At 45.1% G+C, this 22594-nt stretch overlaps 1 pseudogene; it reads left to right on the top strand.

Annotated features, from left to right (window-relative positions):
- The window catches only part of LOC116277915 (cyclic AMP-dependent transcription factor ATF-5 pseudogene), a 95111-nt pseudogene that overhangs the window by 29157 nt on the left and 43360 nt on the right, over positions 1-22594 (top strand).

Here is a 22594-nt window from a genome sequence, read left to right as displayed (position 1 = left end):
GCTACTGAAATACTATTTAGATTCTGTTAGTTGTTTCATATTTATGTACATTAAACAGCATTTTATATAATTAAATGTAAAAAGGTTAAACAAAATTAATTTTTGAATAAATTTTGAATAAAACTTACGACATAGTATTATACATTGACCCAGAACTTTTATAAACTCCCTTAACTGAATCTCTGTACGCATTAAACCACCACACCCCATTTTCCCTTCCCTCCCAACCCTAGCTCTTTACAGCCTCCATTCTAGTTTCCATCCCTATGAATCTGACTACTCTAGGGACCACATATGCATGGAAATCATAGAGTGTTTATCTTTTTTGACCTATTTATCCTCAAAGACTTAACGTCCTTAAGATTCATCCATGTTGTAGCAGGTCAGAATTTCCTTCCATTATGAGGTCAGATTGTACATATATACCACATTTTGTTTGTCTATTCATCTTTTTCTTGGACATTTGGGTAGCTTCTGCCTTTTGGTTATTGTGAATGTTCTGAATATGGGTGTACTAATATTTCTTTGAGATCCTGCTTTCAGTTATATTGGGTATATACCCAGAGGTGGAATTGCTAGAGCATATGTAATTTTTAGTCTGTATATTACTAGTTTTTTTTATTGTGATAGAATTCACAAATAGCATTATATTGGTTTCAGGTGTACATCATCATGATTCAGTATCTGTATACATTGTGAGATGATCACAGTAATAAGTCTAGTTAACATTCACCACCATAGGTAGTGACACAATTTATTTTTTTGGTAATACTATTTTTAGTTTTTTGAGGAATTGATATGTTGTTTTCCATAGCATCTGCACCGTTGTATATTCCTACCAACAGTACACAAAAGTTCCAATTTTTACACATATTTGCCAACACTTGTGTTAAAAATTTTTTTTTAGATCCTAATAGGTGTGAGGTGTTATCTCACATGATGGCTTTAATTTGCATTTCCCTTATAACTAAAGATGCTGAGCTTTTATTTATATGTTTTTTGGCTATTTTTGTATCTTTTTTGGAGAAATATCTTTTAAAATCCTTCACCCATTTGTTTTAATTGAAGGTTAGTTAATTTACAATGTTGTGTCCTGGTGTACAGCATGGTGATTCGATTATACATACATATAAATATATATTATTTTTCATTATTTTTTGTTATTTCAGGATACTGAATGCAGTTTCCTGTGCTCTACAGTAGAAACTTGTTGTTTATTTTATATATAGTTGTTTGTATCTATGAATTCCAAACTCCTAAATTATCCCTCTTCCCCTTCCCCTTTGTAACTCTACATTGGTTTTCCATGTCTGAGTCTCTTTCTTTCTTGTTTTAATTTTAAAGATCCCACATATAAGTGAAATCATATATCTATCTTTCTCTGCTTGACTTACTACACTTAGTATGATTACCTCTAGATCCATCCATGTTGCTGCAAATTTCAACATTTCATTCTTATTTTATGGCTGAGTAGTATCCATTGTATATACGTACCACACCTTTATCCATTCATCTTTTGATGGGAATTTGAGTTGCTTTCATGTGTTCGTTATTGTAAATAGTGCTACTGTGAACATTGGTGTGCATGTGTCTTTTTGTGTTAGAGTTTTCTCTGGATATATGCCCAGGAGTGAGATTGCTGGATCATATTCTTCATCCATTTTTAATTCACTTATTTTTTGTGTTGTTGAGTTGCAGTAAAGACTTTAAGCTGGATGTTCTCATTTGACCTATGGTTTGGAGTAGACTGAGCTTGAAACTTTTGTAGTAACCAGGGCAAGAATAGAGGAGGAGCAGACCTGTCTGCAGCTGAGAGGATGCACACTGCACATACAGGTGTTCTACACAAAGGCCCACCTGGTTCTCCTTCTCTGGATCTTGGGTGGCCTTGGACAAGGAAGATCTAGGTCATTCCCTTAAAGTCTGGGCTCTGCCAAGATCCTCGCCTTGTTAACTTCAATGGAAGGCTCAAAGTAGTCCCAGGCCCATATGAAATCCAGGGTTTTGGTCCTTCCAAGTGACCCAGGCAGAGAATGGTTTATAATCAGGGCTATAGGATGTCTGCTCTTCTGCAGCAGTGGCCGGGGGGTGAGGTAGGCTCTAGAAATCACAGAAAGTGACACCATGTCGGGACACATAAAAGCAGACTCTCCTATTCCTGTTTTTGACAAGCAGATAGCTCAAACTGTGGTAGAGTCAGACTGCCTGAGTTCAAATCCTACTTGGTCACTTCCTAGGTGGGCAACTTACATAACCTTCTGTTACCTCAGTTTCCTCCTCTGTCAAATGAGAATAATTAGCATGTTTCCCCTATTAAGAATTAAGAGTAAATGAGTTAATAATGTATGGAAAGCATTAGAGCCATGCCTAGTTCATAGAAAATTATGGCCAGTATTGTCATTTTCACTGAGATCAGGACCTACCCAGCTTCTGATCTAACTACTGCCCAGCTTCCCACAGCAGTCCCCACCCAGGTCAAGGTGCCTGTATCTCCCAGCCAGGTCCTGTCTCCTGGGGTTCTCATGGCCATCATAACAGGGCCTGATCCCAGGCTGCCAGCATAGGTCAGCATTGCTCCATGCTGTCCCTACTCAGAGCAGTAGGTCCAGCCTGAGAAGTCTGGGTCTGTGTCCCTGGCAGGATCTCCTCTGGCCTGGCATGCTGGGCATGGGTGGCTGTTGTCTCTGCCAGTACAGCTCCTGGCATCCTCCTTCAGGAGGCTCCCAACCCTGTGGGACTCCTGTAGCTCTTTCTCTGCCCTTTGTGCAGCCTGGAGGCACTAGAAGATGGTCTTGACATGGTGCACAATCTCCTCATCTGTAAAATGGGAACAACTGTGCTGTGTTGCAGGGCTTGGCTTAGGGTTGTAGGGTGGGAGCAGGAGATGTTTTAACAACTTCCACCATGGCCTTCTTTAGGGAGTCGGCTGGGCTGGGAGGTGATGTCATCTGGTGGGGTTTTGGGGGGTGTTAGGGGAGTGGGGAAATGGAGGGGAGGGTTGTGTTTCTGGACATGTAACCTGCTGAAGTAGAGTGTGGCCATGAGGATGTGCACAGGGGTCTCTGCTCCAGGCTGTGGCTGGCTGTGTGGTCCTGAAGAAAGGGCTGATCTGCACATGAGCACACCTCATTCTTGAAGAGGCTCAGTGCCTTTTCCTCTGTTTCCTGGAATGGCCCTCCCTTTCTCCTTCATCATCTTCTAACCCTGCTTGGGCTTCTCAGAAGTTCTTAACAGCCTTCTAGGTAGCTCAGGGCCTGACATCAACTTCCCCTAGCCCATACCAGCCCCCAGCAGCAGTCTTAGCCCCATCTGGGGCTACCCAAATTCCTGCCATCATGGCCTGAACCTCACACCAGAAGAAGTATCTGTCCCACCATGGCCCTTAGCAAGGGGCCAGGGACGTGGTCCAGCTTCCAGTAAAGAGGAGTCCCAGCTCAATGGTTCTAGTCCTGGAATCTCAGGGACTTCAGGTGTCTAGCTCTTGGCTTCCTCCCCTATAATTCCTGGAGGGCCCTGAACACTGGCCAACCCCACTTTAACCATCTGTGGTCACATATGTCCAATAGACCATGGCAGATGCAGGTCCCCCCTCCTTTAGAAGTTTAGGACCTGAAAAACCCTGCCAAATAGCCACAGACTGGCAAAAGAACACCCTGTGACTCCAGTGATCAGGAAACACACATTAAAACAACTTTGAGACATAATTGTCCACTTACCAAAATGAAAATTTTAGAAATTAATAATGCCTAATGTTGGTGGAGATGCAGAGAAAAAAAACAGTCATGATTTTCTCTTGGAAGTATTGGTTCTAAAAAACTGCTTTCAAAGACCATTTTGGAAATATGTATTAAAATATTTAAATTATGCATACCTTTCTAATCATTTTATCATAAAAATAATTGCACAAGACCCAAAATGCACATATGAGTACTTTTATAGTAGCATAAAAAGTCCACCAGCAAGTGACTGGTTAAATATATAATTTCATGTGTATAGGAGAGAAGTGTCATCAGAGGAAAAAAAAAAGATTTCAGAAAATAAATTCATAGCCAGGAAAGGGCTCACATTAAAATTTTCATTTATTTACTAATTAATTCATTAATTTAACTAACATTTATTGAACACTGAGATTTGTCAGGCATTGTTCTGGATACAGGAAGTAAAATCATAAATGAGATATGCCCTATCTTTCTCTTCATGAGTCTTATCCCTCTATGGGGAGACAGATAATAAAAAAATGAGAAAAAAAATTTCATGTATGATCCTGTTGTCTGCTTGTATGTCAAAATTACAACTGAATAGAGAAAATGACAGGAAGAGAAACATCATAAGATAAACAGTCATTTCATGTTGGTGGTTAACAGTTAGCATTTGTGTTACTAATAACTGAAAAGTTTACTGCAGGAGCTGAACCAGTAGAGGGTTGAACTGTCTCATGTGTCATGTGTCAAGGGCTGAAAATGCTGACTGCTGTCATCTGGCAGCACTGCCATCTGGGGTGAGGCTGTCAGTCTCTGCTTGGCTTTGCAAGGTCACATGGCAGCCTCTTTTGAATCTGCTGTCCACATTCCAGCTCTGAAGGAAGAATGGGGAAGGTGGAAGGGAAAAGTCTTTCTCCTGGGGTCTTTACCTTTTTATCATCCAGGATCAGAGCTTCAGCCAATGTAGTTGTGCAGAGAGTGCCACGTGGCAGCTTTTAGCTGCAGGAGGGCGGGGGAGAACATGGAGGTGGTGTCAGAAGCCATCATCATTGTCTCCACATTTTGTGGCATTTTCTAAATCAATCAAGGCATTAAAAAAGAGGTTTTATGTAGAGGAAACCAAGAGCTTTCTACATTTTAAGAAATAAGGCAGGGGTGGTGTACTGCATTCTCTCAAGGCCCAGCAGGTTGACAGAATCTGGCAGACAGAAGAAAAGTCACAGAGCCCTGGGTGACACTGACGTGCCTCTTTTGTGGAGAGCAGTACATAGGGTTCAATGGTGGCAGTGGCGGTGGAAAGTCTCAGCAGAGCAGTAGCCCAGCCTCTTAGTTTATGACCCCGAATCCTCTTCAGGTGGAGCTAAACCTCCTGAGATTTGCCCCGTTTTCTTCTGAGAATGTGTCCCCTGATCAGGGGAGAGGAATCCCTTCTGCCCTTTTGAGAATAATAGCATTTCTTTACATTCTGTGTGGCTGGCCCTCTAAGGCGAGCAGTAGCCCAGTCTGTGACAGGTGATCCCCAATAATCCTAATCACGTAGAGCCAAATCTTGAGAGAGGCCCCAGTTTTCTCATGAGACTAAGTCTCCAGACCATGGGAGATAACTCCCTTTGGCACTCTTTGAACGAAAGCTTTTCTTTACTGTCTGTATTCCTTACCTACTCAGGCGAGGAGTACCCCAGCCTCTCTCAGGTGATCACAAGAATCCTCTTTAGGTGGAGCCAAGTCTCATGAGAGTTGCCACTTTTTACACGGATTCTTGTTGCTCCTATATGGGAAAGTCATGTCCCTTATTGGAAATGAGTCCTGTCCTTTATTTGAAGGGAAGAACGGACTCCATCTTCAGATGGTGTCCTTCTTCACTCCCAAGACCTAATCCTATCCTCTATAAGGATGAGTTTTGCACTCAGAGGAGCATGAATCCAGCTTCCCTTGGCTCAGTAAGTACATATCTCCTCACAGAAGCCTCAGCAATTTCACGAGGTTTGCCCCTTTGCTTGCTAGACCTAGTCCCCTGTTCAGGGGGAAGTAATCGCCCAGCCCTCCAGAGAAATAAAACTTTTCTTTACTGCCTGTGTATCTTCCCTTCTTGTGCGAGCTGTAGCCCAGCCTCTCAGGTGGTCATCCTGAAACTTCTTAAGGTTGAACCATGTCTCGTGAGATTTTCCCCTTTACTTGCCAAATTCAGGCCTCTCCTCTGGTGTAAAGTCATTTCCCTTATTGGAAATCAGGTCGGTTCTTTTTTTGAAGGGATGAAAGGGCTCCATCCCCAGATGGTGTTACTCATAGCTCCAGAGACAACACCTATCTTTGTAAGGATGCATTTTCTTCTTACATGATTGTGAATCCAGTCCGACTCATCTGAATGAGCACACATCCTCTCACAGAAGCCCCAGCTGTCTCAGGAGAGTTGCCCCTTTTCTCGAGAGCCTGAGTACCCTATTCAAGCAAGAGGAACCCCTTTGGCTCTCCTGAATGTAAAAGCTTTTCTTTTCTGTCTGTATGCCTTCACTTTTCAGGCCAGCTGTAGCCCAGTTTCTCTCAGGTGATCACCCTGTATCCTCTTTAGTTGGAGTCAAATCTTGCAAGATTTGCACCTTTTCTCACAAGACTAAGTCCCTGGTTCAGGGAAGAAAAATTCCTACGGCATCCCTGAGAATAAAAGCTGTTCTTTACTGTCTGTGTGGCTTCCCTTCTCAGGCCAGCAGTAGCGCAGGCTCCCATAGGTGATCACCCCTCATCCTAAGCAGGTGGTGTGAAATCTCACATGATTTGCCCCTCTTCTCACAAGTCTAATTCCTGTTCAGGGGAGAAGAGTCCTTTTGGCACTCCTGAGAAACAAACATATGGATCAATGGAACAGAATAGAGAGCCCAGAAATGAACACACAAACTTTTGGTCAAATAATGTTTGACAAAGGAGGCAAGAACATTTAGTGGAATTAAGACAGTCTCTTCAGCAAATGGTGTTGGGAAAACACCAGTCACAAAAATAAACTCAAAAGAGATTAAAGACTTAAACATAAGACAAGACACAATAAACTTCCAAGAAGAAAACTTAGGCAAAACATTATCTCACATTTATCTCAGCAATGTTCTCCTAGGGCACTCTACCCAAGCAAAAGAAATAAAAGCAAAAATAAACAAATGGGACCTAATTAAACTTACAAACTTTTGCACAGCAAAGGAAACCATAAACAAAACAAAATGATAACCAGAATGGGAGAAAATATTTGAAAAAGATGAAAATGAAAAAGGCTTGATCTCCAGAATATATAAAAAGCTCTATTGATTTAATAAGAAAAAAAACCAAACAACCCCATTCAAAAATGGACAGAAGAACCAAACAAGCAATTCTCCAGTGAAGGCATATGAATGATCAATAGGCACATGAAAAAATGCTCAATATCAATAATTATCAGAGAAATGCAAATCAAAACTACCATGAGGTATCACCTCACACCAGTCAGAATGGCCATCTTTAAATAGTCCACAAATGATAAATGCTGGAGAAAGTCTGGAGAAAAGGGGACCCTCCTACACTGTTGGGAATGCAGTTTGGTGCGGCCACTGTGGGAAAAAAGTATGGGGATTCCTGAAAAGATTAAAAATAGACTTACCATATGACCCAGCAATCCCACTCCTCAGCATATATTCAGAAGGAATCCTAGTTCGAAGAGACATCTGCAACCCAATGTCCATAGAAGCACTATTTACAATAGCCAAGACATGGAAACAACCTAAATGTCCATCTACAGATAACTGGATAAAGAAACCATTGTATATTTAAATAATGGAATACTATTCAGTTATAAAAAATGATGACATAATGCCATTTGTGGCAACATGGATGTCTCTGGAGAATGTCATTCTAAGTGAAGTAAGCCAGACAGAGAAAGAAAAATACCATATGATATCACTCATAAATAGAATCAAAAAAAAAGAAAAAAGACAAATAAATATAAAACAGAAAAAGACTCACATAGATACAAACTTGTGGTTGCCATGGGGGAGGGGTGTGGGAGGGTTAGACAGGGAGTTTGAGGTGTGCAGATACTAAGAGGTATATATAAAATAGATAAACAAGCTTATACTGTGTAGCACAGGGAAATATATTCAAGATCTTCTAGTAGCTCTTGGTGAAAAAGAATATGAAAATGGATATATGTATATTAATTTATAACTGAAAAATTATGCTGTACACCAGAAATTGACACAACATTGTAAATTGACTATAACTCAATAAAAAGAAAAAAATTTAAAAGCCTCTTTCTTTTGTTTTTTGTTTTTGCTTTCCCCTTCCAAGTTCTGCTAATTAAGCCAAGTCCATTATCTCAGGTGATGGGGGCTGTGTATAAATTTCAAGGACATAATAAGAGCTATAACTTCAATTTTTCTCCTTAGGAATACTTTTCTTCTCTCAGGGTCAGCATTTTGAAAAGATGTCTTACCACGTCAGCTTTCTCAACAGTTTTGGGATGTCAAAAGAACTCATCCTGGCATTTCAGAGTTGAGTTTTTGCCAGCATTGGCTTCATTCCAATCACACAAGCAGTCAGCCAGAGATCCAGCAAGTGGCTGCCTCTCCAGGAGCTGTTCAGCTTTTGAGCTACAGTTTCCTGTCATTAACTTGGTATCCTAAATCAGCTATGATCTGAACAACCTTCTGAGGGTCAAGTGATGGATCCAAAGTGTGCTGCTTTGGAGTCTCGCTCCCCAAGGTTTCACTTGGGCCTGTTGGACTCTCTCATCTGTCTCCCTCTGGCAGGAACTGCTGGGGGTATTTGGAGGACGAAGTGATCTACCTTATGTCTGGCAGAATTGACATAATTGCTATAGCAAAATCCTCTGCAGAACCACTAACTGTTAAGTGGATGAACCCTCAGACATTCCACTAGGTTCTCAGTTGGCTGAGAACGCCTTGTGGCTGGAAAAAGCAAATGTCCCTTTTCTTCAGAGATGAGCAGTCTCAATCACTCATGTCACTAGCAAACAGTTTGTTCAGACCAAATGTACATAATCTTTCCAGTTTAAGCCTAATACTGAAAAAGGACAGCCAACCCACTTCCAAATTTCCCCCTAGGTCCCTGCATAGGAAATATACAAGTACCCTCTTAGGACTCCAAGTCCCAACAAAAACAGTTCCAGTACAATTCAGGATATTATTTAAAGCAATGACATCTTGATATCAGGAGAACTCACCAAAGCACCTAGAAAGACAAAGAAGCAGGTGAGGTTAGAAAGACCTGTGCTGGTACCATTCACCAGTTTGGGGTAGTCTCCAGCTGTCCCCTGGTGGTGGTTCTAGACTATCTGAAGAATAATACTTCTCTCTCTCAGTAAGGACACAGAATTCTTGAAAACACACCATCTGCAGTCAAAGAAAGGAATCATTTCTTCTGCAGGCATCTACCCTGTACCCAGGACTGGGGAGACAATGCTAGCCTTCCCAAGGCCAGATTGAGCTGGCTAACACTCTCTCTCCACCTTCCTCTCACTGTCAACCCTGGCAGTTCCCTTGCTGGTCTTTTTGTCTTGATCACTGAGTCTCTCCTTACACTTGTCTTTGTAAGTCTCTCTTTTGCTCCCTGTCAGTCTCTGTGTTTGTCACAGTGTCTCTCTGTTCTTCTCTCTCTCCTTTCTCTCACTTGCTCTGTTTTGTTCTTCTTGCCTCACCTTTGCTGTGGTCAATGCCTGATAAACATGTCTCTGCCTCTCTTAGGTTCCCACAGGCAGGGCTCTTTCTAAAACACAATCACTGGCAAGTGCCTCTGTTGAAACTTCACTAAACCCAGATGACAGTAATTAAAATCCCATGCTGCCTGGGAAAGACTCATTGACTGTGAGTGACCTCTTGGTGAATACAGGCCACAGCCACTTCTAGGTCAGGAGACTCTTCTGTACTCCATCCCCATCTTTCAATCGCAGGTCATTGTCTGCAACAGTGAGATGATGTGCTGGCTTCCTCACTACCAGAGACAAAGGACAGTGCATTTTTTTTTCTTTTTTAAAGTCATTTCTGAGTGTTTTGTGTGGAAAGTTTGGTACCTCAAGAAAAAAATTTAATAGAGAAAGACATCCAATCTCTGTCTTACAAAGCATTGTAAATTACAGAGATCCCTAGTTTTAACAACCTGCTTTTATCATTTGAAGTCTGCTAACTGGGCATATTTATACCAACAAAATAGTACATACAAATCCAGAGGACAAATAGCAAAGTATTCTCAAAAGAAAATATGCATTTTCTGGAGCCAATCTGAGATTCACCTGTAATTAGTTTTTCAAAATTGTAACAGTGCACAGCAGAATGTCATGAAATAAGCATTTCTCCTGCTTCCATAAGCTTCCCTTCCTCATGCATAATTTACCACAGGACCCCTCAAAACAAAAAGCCACAGAGCATTTTAATAAAATTTTCAAATATTTGAGTGTCTATGATAACTGCTCAAAATGAATTTTTAAATGTTGATTGAACTTAGAGCAACCCTGCTTCACCAAAAAACGGCCTGTTGCTGGAAAAGAGTACCACCAACAGGAAGCGCGCCACACACACACACACACACACACACACACACACACACACACACACACACACACACACACACACACACACACACACACACACACACACACACATTCAAGAGGGCCTCCAGATGCAAAAATATCAAAAGCTGGCAATGTCTTTCTAATTATGGTTAGATGTTAGTATGTCACCACCAATTGCCCTCCAGGGGGCGCGCTGAGAGTCAGTTAATTATCATTTCAGTCAATAAGGAGGGAAAATGCTCAAAGGTAACCTGGAGACTTCTGGAGCTGATCTTATTCCTTAAGTCTTTTGAGAAATTCTCTCTGAATACAGGCCCAGGCAGTCGCAGACCAGGGCCAGGTCCCGCCGCACGTCCACCGCAGGCGCGCTCAAGGACAGTCCCGCCGCCCAGGATGCCCCAGGGGCGCCCTGGAGGGAGGGCTGTGAGCGCGCGGGGCGCCCTCCACTCAATGCCTGACTTTGTGGCCCCAGCCCGGGGTCCTTACCCTGCCGATGATGGAGGGGCTGTGACTGGTAGCGGCCCCGGAACTGAGAATCTGGGTAGGATCACAGTCTGGTAGCTGGAGAGTCAGGCCCCTTGCTGGTGCGCAGGCAGGTGGGGAGAAGCAACAGGCAGAGCTGCACTTACAAGTCTCAGAGCTTCTCCCTCGCAGGGAGGGTCACATAGTTGGTGACCCACTCAGTCTTCATCTTCCCTTCTCAGGACCCAGGGCCTCCCAGGAACCTGCACAGTTCAGCGGCTGATCCCCTTCCCCGCAGCCCTCACACCTGCCTCTGCTCACGCCTGCGCACAGGCTCCTGGGTGGGGGGTGCTGGGGGCGGCTCCCAGCCTCAGGACTGCCGCAGGGGTAGCCATGTTTATTTTTCATTTACTGAAAGTATTTCACCTGGGATCAAATGTAAAGGAAATAAGTGACAAGATTTCTTGTCCAAAACATAATTTAGTGACTATAGAGTCTGTCTTTGTAAGATTTCCTTAGTGATCATTATTTGGACCCTGGCTACTGACCTGAGTCAAACAGCAGATATCAAAATTGTTCAGTAGTATATTTTCCTTCCATAAATTATCAGTGAATAATACATTTGACCATGTGGAGTTTTATTGGGTGTGAAGTACTTTTACTAATAATCACCCTGATGGCCCACAGATCCCTTGGCTGAAAGTGTTGGTGTCAAATAGGTCCACTTTGATTTTTTTGGACAGATCTCAATTTTGATCCAGCGATTTGGACATACTGCTTCCCCCAAAGTTCCCATCCTTCACCTCTGCCCACCTCATCAGGGAACAGAAGAGGATCTTCTCTGAGCTGCTTCCAGGGAACAGGCAGATGAAAGCCCCACTGTGGTTCCAGCCGCCTGCCTGGGAAATGAAAGCACCTTTGCCTCTAGAAAATCCTGGTTAGAATCTGCATCTCTAATTCCCCTGGGAATGAAGAGACACCAAGCAGAGGGCCTGTATGGTGGGTAAACAAAACCCAACTCATCTGAAAATTACTCCATCTCCTCCCCTTCTTCTTGCTGTTTAGTGTAGGCAAACAGCCCAGGTCATCACCACATGGCTTTCATTTTTTACTTAAGAAGAGAAAAATGGTCTAAATGAGGACAGAATTTCCCCAATTCTGTGATTGACTTCCTAAGGTCTCTTGTCGCTGAAAGTGGCCAGATGAATGTCAGGCACATTAGAAGTGAGCAAAAGGATCTTGTGGACTGTGTGGATTTTGGGGAGGCTGTTTAGATAGAGTAGATGCAGCTGAGTTGGTCGTTTGGCCCTTCATCTTTCCTCCTTCCTGCCTCAGAGGTGAAGGCATGTTGCGGATCAAGTCCCGTGCTCCAGCAGCCATTTCAGACCAAGAGACAGCCATGAGGATGGACACCAGCTAAAAATGCTGAAAGGGGCAGAAAGACAGATAATGGCTGGCTTCAGTGATGTGCTATTGACAGTATGAACGCTCTACACTCGTAGTTCTTTTCCATGAGAATGGAAAAAAAACTCCCAATTGCCCCTGGTATTCTCGGTTTTCTGCTCTATTATGGAAATATTGGCATCCAATTATAGTGGTCCCCTCCTGCGAAGTCAGACAACCTGAGCTGCCCTGACCTGACTCTGTGGATACCCCATCCCCTATCCTTCTCCCTATTTATGAGGTACACAACATCTCAAATGTCCACAGCCTCCAAGTGGAAAAGGGATGTTTGGGGATCTGTACTGAAGGAGTTTTCTGGAGGCAGATTTGGTTTTGCAAAGAGACTCTGATGTGATGATTCATTGTCACTTCCTACAAACCAACACAGAGCCTGTGCTCCTAAGCCTCAGGGTAGAGCCTCAGCCTAAGGAGGCCTTCCCCTGGGCCCTTGGATCTCTACTTCATCTGCTCCCAGTTTTCAGGGGCTTCTGTCTTTCCTCCTCCAGGGAGAGCTTGGAATTTCCTTTTTGTGAGGACCTATGTCCTCTGCTTGGGGGGCTCTGTCTCTGGGCGGAGAGGAGGGAGGTCACTGACCGTCTTCTCAGTCACTCAGACCATGGGATCCCCTGAACTTACTTTGATGGACATGTTGGCCCACCTTCCATTCCATTTGTGGTTTGGGGCAAAAGGCAGAGTTCCTTCCCCTGCAGAATCTGAATGGCAGCCTTGAAGGGGCTGGACCAGGGATGGGGCAGAGTCACTGCTAGAGAAGCCTGAGGGGTGAGAGGGCCTGTGCTCAGCTCCCAATCGCCTAGCCTGAAACTCTGACCTTCCTGCAGTTTCCTTGAACACCTGATATGTTTTGTTACAACTCTTTCTGCTCATATGAGCTCAAGTGGGAGCCGCTGCTGCAGCTAGGAAATTCCACTGGGGGGAACCCATCCAAGGCCTTGTCTTTAATTTGGTGACCAGCCTTATTTTTAATATTTAAAATTTGTATTTAAAGCAAAAAATGATAATCAGGTTCCTCATATATTGCTCAGTCAGACACAACAGGCCACAACAATATGTTATCACCAATAAGAATAATCAGGGATTGTAAATTCACAGACACATCAGGAACATTGGTTGTCACAGCACTGAAGGTGAGGGAAATCAGGAGAGACTGATACTTACAGCACTTTCTTTGATAAGAATGTTCTGGAATAGATATTAAACGGGGTTATATAAAATTGTGAATATGCTTAATGCCATGTACAAGTAGAATTTAAAACATTTAAAGATTTAAAGTTTAAGGTAACTTTATATCACAGAATAATTTAGTGTATATAAGATAAGAACAAATTTATTTTTTAAAAAAGAAGGAATTACAGGGAAGGGGAAGGACGTCTCCAGTGCTGCTGCTGGCACCCGGGGCAGCTCAGCCCCCGGCCCTGAAGGCACTGCACGTGCTGGTGCTCGTTGCTGATTGGGTAGCAGCTCTAGGTGTATCTGGGGAGGACCTGGCTCTAGCACCTGAGTAACTAGGAGAACTGGGTGTGTTGTGGTCTCTGATCTAGAACTGGATAACCCTGTGGGGTCACAGCTGGGCCAAAGCACTGTGGTGCCCCAGGGCCAGTGGGGGAGCTCTGGCTGAGGTTGACTTAGGCTCTGGATGTGAGGCAGGGCAGGCGGCTGGCTGAGGTGGTAGAGGAAGTGCTAGAGCAGCTGTTCCTGATGTTTCAGGATCTGAGATGGAGGACAGCTGTTGCCTGAACCTCCTCTAGAATTGGAGCCTGTGCGGGTGCTTTTCCTGGCTTTGAACTTACATGAGAGCTGGGGCGGGAGCAGGCTCTGGCTCTGGTTTTGGAGTTGGTATATCCCTTCATCTGGCCCTTGAACCTGAGCAAGGGCTGTGGCTTGAGCTTGCTCTGGCTCTGGAGCTGTCCTGGGCAGGAGAGGTGCAGCAGGCTTTAGGTCTCCAGGTGTTTCCAGAGCTTGCTCTGAGCTGCTGCTGTAGCTCCAAGAAGGGAAACTCTCATCAATAGGACTGCTTTCTCACTTGTATCCCAAAAGTCAGAAAAGTTCTCACTCCCAATCAGTGAAGTCTCAGACCAGGGTCCCACTCCCAGGAAGACTTCCCAGACTGAAATCCAGGGGAAAAGTGATCTGAGCCTCCACATCGCTCCTGGGCCAGTTTCAGCCTGGGGAGGCTCTGCCCTATGTGGTCCAAAGCCTTCCCCTCTCCACTCACCACATCACTCACCCTGCATCCTCCTCACCATCACCCTCTGTCTCTGGGAGCTTCAGCTGTGCCAGGAGAAGGTGGGCCTGGTGCTCCAGATCTGAGCCAGGCATGCTGAGCTCTAGGTAAGCTAGTATCATCTTCAGGCAGGGAAATTCTGGAGGCTGGTGGAAATCCTCTGGGTACTGAAGCAGCCAGGTGCCCAGGATGGAGGACATGGCCCTGGGGGTAGTCATGAGGGCACCAGAGTCAGAGGCCTGGCCTTTACTTCCAGGCTGCACTCCCAGGGAAGACCTCTGGGGACCTGGGCCTCTTTGCCTTCAGCTCCTGCCCATCCAGAGGCAGTTCTTCTCCATGTCCCATCTTACTTGGCAGTCTGGGCAGAGGTGGGCTTGGACACAGAGGAGGGGCTTCTACAATCCTTCTGAAGGAACAGCCTTTGCTCAATGGTATGACTATCTCTCTACCTCTTCAAGGATGCCTGTCACACTACTCTGTCCATCTCCCAGCCCCTCCCCACTGGATGGCACCTCTGTGAGGACAGGCAGGCTGTCTGCTCTGGGCACTGCCATCTCGGGAACACGGGAGCTGCTCTGTGAGTGTCTGACCCAGGATGGAACAGACAGGCTGTGTCTGCCACCCAGGCTTCCCATGGGCCTCCTCACACCCCAGACTTTAGCTCCTGCACCTGCCTGCTGCCTAACTTTCCAGGGACCCTGCCAGGGTCCCCTCCTGCCCCTGCCACTCACCTCCCACAGGGTGGGCTCAGCTGTCCCCTGAGGCTCACTGGGTACCCTGAACACCAACTGAGTCCTCACCATTTAGGCTCCACCAGATGGTTGGCAGGATGCTCTCCACCCCTTGTGTTCTGGGTCCCAGGATGGGGGTGGGGGCAGGGCTGGGATGGAGAAGGGATGGCTGTGGGTTCACTTAGGGGCTGACTCTGACCTCTGACCTCTCAGATGTCCCTCACAGCACTACAGCCCCATCCACAGCTCTCTGGGTCTCCTTTCCTCTTTACTAGGAGAAGCCCTAAGACTTCTGCTCTCAAGTCAGAATCAGAGAATGTGTGGGATCCAAGGTTCTGCCTGCCCTTCCCATCCACACAGTCCAAAGCTCCACATTGTTTTCGGGAAGGGAGACCCTCCTTCTTCATTCAGATAAACTCACTGTTTCAGCTGGTGCAGGGGTCCACCGTCCTCATCACTATAAGGTAGAACACATCCATATCTAGACAAGGCCAGAAAGACATCACAAGGACTGTACTGAGAACAATACCCAAATGTGATGTCTAGTGTGACATGTGACTCCTGGGAGAACGGAAGCCCTGGAGGCAGGGCTCTTATGTACTTGATCCATTAAATGATGGTTGTTCCTAGAAAAATTCCTGTCCCTAGTGGACCTTGCTATTTATTTGAGGAATTAATGACCCCCAACTAGCCACATCACACACACCTGAGTGGGTCTGGGATCCCACTTCTTCCTCCCAGGGATCCCTGCTCTCACTCTCCTAGGACAGGGACAGCAATGGAATCACAAGTCATCTTTGAAATGGGAAAGCATTTCAACCCTAAGCCAAAGACCCAGTGACACAGGAGGCAGAGGCGTCCTCATGGGGAGCAGAAAATGACCAATGAGCACAACCACAGCCCCTCCAGCTGACCTGTCCATGGGCCCGGTCCACCAAAAGCACATTCCATTAAGGAGCCCCTCTATTCCTACTCTCCTAGGGCCTGATCCTCTCTTGACCCCAGTGTACATAGGGGCAAACAGGCTCAGATTGGTAGAGTGACATTACCCCATTTCACTGCTAGTAGGTGCTTGAGTCACCAATGTCCCATGGTCATTGCTCACCCAATTTTCCCAATGCTCACCTTTGGAACAGAAGGTCCAGAACCTCCTGGGTTGTGGCCAAAGCTCTATAGGTGCCCAGGAACGTGTGCAGGTAGAAGAGGTCACCGCCCAGGACAGCAGGCACCAGGTTTGCCACAAGCTTTTCCAGCCTGTCTCTGTGGCTGCTCCATGCCGTACAGGGCAAATTCCTGCTCCTGGATGATGGATCTTCCTTCTCATGTGGAGAAGATGAGACATGAGTCAGGGCAGCTCCATGGACCTTCAGAGGGGGTAGGGTTGCAGCTCAGACTGAATTCCCAAGCCTCAGGAACTTGTACCAAGAGGTGGGAGAGGAGAGCCCTCAGCAGAATAAAGGTTCTCAGCATCAACAGGCCAAGTGCCATTGGGTGATGGTTAAATTCATCCGTTTCTCACATTATGTCAGCACAGTAGTGACAGCACCTCCCTGCATGAACTACATCATCCCTGTGACCACTATGAAAACATCCCATTGTAGAGACGAGAACACAGAGGCAGTTCCTGGGGTGGGAGGGATCAGGATTGTCAGCCCAACATGGCATGAGAGGATGAAGTAAAAACAGGAAATTCTGTAGAAAAATGTAGCAACAACGTTGACTTAACATGAACTGAAATTCTATTAGAGTGTCTTCCTGAGATTGCTACTAATGTTTGGACATTGACATCACATCTGGCCAAGGTAGGGCCTGGGCTGGAGGGCAGGTGCGAGAGACGGGGAATCAGATTTCTTTGCTGAAAGGTATCTAAGAGGGAGCCCAGGGGAGGAGTTGGGCAGCTCTGCTCCCTCACACTCACCCTGACCCCGTCCTGGGCTTTGTTGGTGTCCTCGGGCACCTGCCCCTCCTGCATGGAGATGGAGCAGGGGACTCCATGCACCAGGTCCTGTCCCATCTCCTCTGTGGAGTCCTGCAAACACAGTGCCCAGCAGCCAGGCAGAAACCTCAGAGCCCTGTCTGGCTCTCTCGGCTGGTTTTCAGACCCACAGGGCATCTCCACTCCAGACACACACACACCACTCTCTGCACAGACCTCTATTGAGGACAAAAAAGCTGAGAACTGAGGCCCTTGGACTCCCATTGGCACAGATAAGAGGCCACTCAGGAGTCGTCTGTCACCCCCACCAGCCCTGTTCTTGGGTGTGGCCATGACAGGAGCACCAGGTTTCCAAGTGGTTTTAACAACCAGTTTCAGCCCAGAGGGGTCACCTCCCCTCAAGTCCCACTTCCCTGACATGGATACGAGGGCAAGTGGGCCTGCCCAGGGAGGGCTCCCAGAGGTGGCCAGGCCAGGACTGGCCTGCTCCAGGCCACATTGTGTTACCTTAGGTGACCTCCTGGTTAAAAAACAAAGGCATCTGGGTTGAGGACTGAACCAATGTCTACAGCATCTGAAAAACCTCTCACTCCAGGCTTTCCTAAAACAGAAACCCCAGGAAATCAGAACACAGAGAACATCTTTCTCTGTCAACTGTCTGCAGCCAAGTGAGGTGGCTCTGAGGCCATCACTAGAATGTGGGTGCCTGGTAACCAGGTTCCATTTCTGTTGGGGGTCTCTTGTCATAGAGGTGACTTCACTTCCTGGGGTCCACTTCCTTGACCACCCTCCTCAGACAACACTTCCACACACAGCCCTCTGGGCTGCTGCCTGCTCACCCCCTTCTCCACACAGACCCACCTCTTCCACAGTTACAGCAGCCCTGCCCTCTCCATGGCTCTTGGGGAGGCTCTGTGCACAGCTGTGAGGAGATCACCTGTCTTCCAGACTCAGCTCTTCATTCTTACCTGTTCTCCATCCTGGATAAGTCCTGGTGTCTGTCCAGGCCTGTCTGTCTCACACACACACAGTGGGGTTGATTCTAGCAGGTACTTCCAGGGACATCCTCAGGCATATGTGGAATAAGGTCTGAAGAATGGGGGAGTGGTGTCTGATGTGGGTGATGCCTCCAACACTCTTTTTCTTTCTTTTACTAACTCCCCTGTGCATGTTTTTCTCTTGTTCCACCTCATAGCCCATATTTAATGTCAATGTTCATGTGTTTGTGTGTGTGTGTGTGTGCGTGCACAGCCTTTTAAGCCAGTGCTCACTCTCTATGTGGCCATGATAAAACTGCCTGCATGTGGGAGGGGTGGGCAAGAGCATCCTGAGGTCTGAGTTTCTAATTTCCAAAGCAAACCCCATAAGAGGTGTTGAGTCCCTTGGCTCGGAGGTCAAGGCCATCCAAGTATCAGGGGCTGGAGATGGAGTCACAGACTCAAAGACAGTCAGGCTCCACTGCCCACACTCAGTAACACAGTTCTGGGGGCAGGGAGACTGTCCCCTTCACGGAGCACACAGCTCGGCAGCCTGGGCTTCTCTGGCTGGATGCACAGTGGCTCAGAGACAGACAGGCAGATGATGGCTGCCATCGCCAGACAGGCTTGTCAGTGTCATCTGCTGCTTCCTTTATGTTCCTGTCCTTAAATGACTCTCCCCAAGACTTAGGCTGGCTGTCAGCTTTTATCCAGGTCCAAACCCAATATAAACAGAGTCCAGGTCATCAGGTGCAAAGTATTTTTCATCAGCCATGTCCCACCGCTTGCTTGAAACCCCCTGGGAAGCAGTTTCTTCCAGTGAGCTTTATTATAAAATGGTATCACTTTTGTCATTTTTTTAGATTACTCATACTAATTATATCATATAATATTTGTCTTTGTCTGACTTACTTCACATAGTATGATAATCTCTAGGTTTCCCAGACATAGACCTCAATGTTCATAGCAGCTCTGTTTACAACAGCCAAGATGTGGAAACAAAGTAAATGTCTACCGACAGATGCATGGATGAGGAAGATGTGGTATACGTACACCATGGAACACTACTCAGCCGTAACAGGGAATGGAAGAATGTTATTTCCAACTAAATGGAATAGAGGTAGATGCTATTGTACTAAGGGAAGTAAGTCAGACAGTGAAAGGCAAATATATAACTTATATATGGAATATATAAAAAAGTGATACAAATGCCCTTATTGATGAAACAGAAACAGACTCACAGACATAGAAAACACTCTGTGGTTACTGAGGTGGGGGGAGTGGTGGTGGGGAGGGAGAAATCGGGAGTGTGGGATTACAGGTACACAGTAGTACATACAAAACTGATCAACAACAAGGACCTACCAATAGCTTGTAATAACCTATAGTGGAAAAGAATGTGAAAAAGCACATATATGTGTGTAACTGAAGCATTATGCTGTTCTACAACACTGTAAATCAAATACACTTCCATGAAATAAAGTGCATCATAACTGATTGAATTTCATGTGTCCAAGGTTTAAGTGGCCCCAAGCTGCCTTCTGGAACTCTCTTCCCACTCTTCCCCCATCCATGCAGGAGCTCCATCTCCCCACCTGCTCAAACCAGAACCCAGGGCTGTGTCTGCCCCCTCGGTCTTCCTTACCCCACATGCAGTCAGCTCCTCCCCTGTCCCTGGGTCCCAACACCAACTGCATGCATCATCCCTCTGTATGTCCCTCCCTCTCCCTGTTCAGACCACCACTGACACTGTCCCAGATTCATGCTCTTTACTTCCCTTTGTCACACCCTCTGATCCAAGGGAGTGGTATTTAAAAAGCATATCTCTTCCTCTCACTCTGCTAACACAGAGGAAGTCACTCAGGGACACTTTGGAGAAAAGCCCTGATCCTCAGCCAGACCTGAAGCCCCGCCTCCTGGCAGCAACCCACCTGGCCCCTCAGTCAACCACACTGGCCTGTGTTTGTTCTTCCAAGGACCACCCCCTGCCCAGCCTTCAAAAGCTATAGTCTCCGAACCAATTGAGCTCTTTACCTGGATGTCCCCTCCTTCAGTTTTCCCTCAAATGCTGGAGATTGCTCAGCCCTGGGCCCTCAGTTCCTCCCCCAGGGTCCTTTTCATAGCCCCAGGAGATCAGGCCTCATGGGCCCCAGTACTTGCCTGGGAGGTGGCAGGAAGCTGGGGCTCTAGGCCCTCAGGCCCCGAGTCCCATGACTCATCCTGCAGCTGGCTTGTAGGTGAGCCCAGAGGGCTCTAGAGCCTACTGTTGACTCCATGGGAAAAGGCCCCTGAAGTGCTCAGGAGCCCTGCCCCACTGCTGGCTTTCCAGGTGGAATTTAGAGAAGGAGAAAGTGAACCAAAAGTGTAGTGACTCAACCGTATGGTTTTGGCATAGAAACAGATGCACAGATCAATGGAACAGAATACAGAGCCCAGAAGTAAACCCACACATGTATGTTCAAGAGATTTACAATAAAGAAGCCTAAAATGCACAGTAGTTGAAAGGACAGTCTCTACAACAAATAGCGTGGGGAAAGCTGGATGGCTACAGGCACAAGACTCCCACTGGACTGCTCTCTTACATCATCCACAGAACGGAAGTCAGAATGGGTTAAAGCCTTGAATAGAAGGCTTGAAACCATATAACAAGAAAGAGTAGGTAGTGAGCTCCTTAACATCAGATTTGGTTTTTAATTGTTGGCTCTGACTACAAAAAGTACAAGAAATAAAAGTAAAAATTAACAACTGAGGCTACATCAAACTGGAATGCTTCTACACAGCAAAGGAAACCATGCACAAATAGAAAAGGTAGGGTATCAAATGGGAGAGCATAACTGCAATTCACATCTGATTGGGGGTAATATCCAAAATGTGTAAAGAACTCACAGAACTCAATTCCAAACAAACATATCAGTCTCATTAAAAAATGGGCACAAAGTGTGAATAGACATTTTTTTCAAAGATGCCATACAGATGGCCCACAGGCACATGGAAAGATGCTCAACATTGTTAATCATCTGAGAAATTCACATCAAAACCCCAATGAGGTATCACCTCACACTGGCTAGAATGGCCATCATTAAAAAGATCACAAGGAACACATGTTCGTGAGGATGTGGAGTAAAGGGAGCCCTGGTACAGCGTTGATGGGAATGTAAATTGTTGTAGCCTGTATGCAAAACAATATGGAGGTTCCTCGAAACAAAATATGTAACAATCATTTGATCCAGAAATTCCACACCTGGATATATATTTGAAGACTAGAAAAGCACCAATTCAGAAAGATAGTTGCAACCCAATATTTATAACAGCATTATTTACAATAGCCCCAAAAATGGAAGCAACCTAAGTGTCCAGCAATAGATGAATAAATAAACCATATATATAATGTGTTTTATTTGTGTGTGTGTGTGCATATGTGTGTTTGTGTGTGTGTATGAATGATTGAGTACTACTCAGTCATAAAAAAGCACAACATTTTTCCACTTGAAATGATATGGAATGACCTAGATGATATTGTGCTTAGAGAAATAGATCAGACAGAGAAGATAAATACTGGATGTTATCACTTATATGTGTAATCTGATATATAAAACAAGTGAACATATATAGTAAAACCAAAACAGCCTCACAGATATAGTGAACCAACTAGTTTCTAGTGGTGAGAGGGAAGGGGGTGGGACAAGAAGGGGTAAAGTATTAAGGGACACAAACTACTAAATATAAATTAAATAAGCTCTGTGTCTATAGGAATTTCTGCTTGTATGTTTTAAACTTAAACAAGCCCCAGTTTCATCCTGGGGAAGCTGGTGGATGCTAGGGTGGGGAGAAGCTACCTTTGTAAAATGGTTGCCAAGCTTCCAAGCAACTCAAAGGCATCAGCTCCTCAGGCCACCCTGAGGCGAATGTGTGACAACTTTTCCAATTCTTTCAAGAAAGGGAAATGTTAACAGAGTTTTTTGTATTTTCTAATTTTAATTTTAGTAAATTTTGTTTTCCAGAAAATTATTCTCATAGCCTAACATGGCCAATTATAGCTATGAAATTGTTCATTGTCTTTTTTAGATTTTTTTTTGGCTGCAATATTTCTTGTCTTATTCATAATAAACTAACTTTTAAAAATTGCCTTTACAGGGTTCATCTATTTTCAGTTAGAAAAACAATATATTCCTTTTTCAGAAACCAACATCTATTTGTACCCATCAAGCAAATTGGTTTGTTTCCAATTGGTAATTTTAAGTTTTGTGTATTAAATTTCTCCTCCATTTCCAAAGTTTATAAATTTGACTTCAATTCCTATGTCGAATGCATGCTTTGTGTAATTTGTCTTGTTAAGTAAAGAAAACTGTTTATATTTTTTCTTAGAAAATGGAAGCATAGCTGCCATAAAGGCAAACAGACATAAGAAACAAAGTTATACTGAGTGATACAGAGAAGAATACATTTTCAGCATCGATAAAACAAGGAGTTAAACTCAATCTCATATAAAGAATACCACAAATTAATTTAAAATGTAAAGAAAAACTGACACAGGGCATAGCACATTTGAGGAACTGCA

The sequence above is a fragment of the Vicugna pacos genome, chromosome 11 (assembly GCF_048564905.1).
Source record: "Vicugna pacos chromosome 11, VicPac4, whole genome shotgun sequence".
In the NCBI taxonomy this organism is placed as follows: domain Eukaryota; kingdom Metazoa; phylum Chordata; class Mammalia; order Artiodactyla; family Camelidae; genus Vicugna; species Vicugna pacos.
This window is presented reverse-complemented; position numbering and strand designations above follow the sequence as displayed.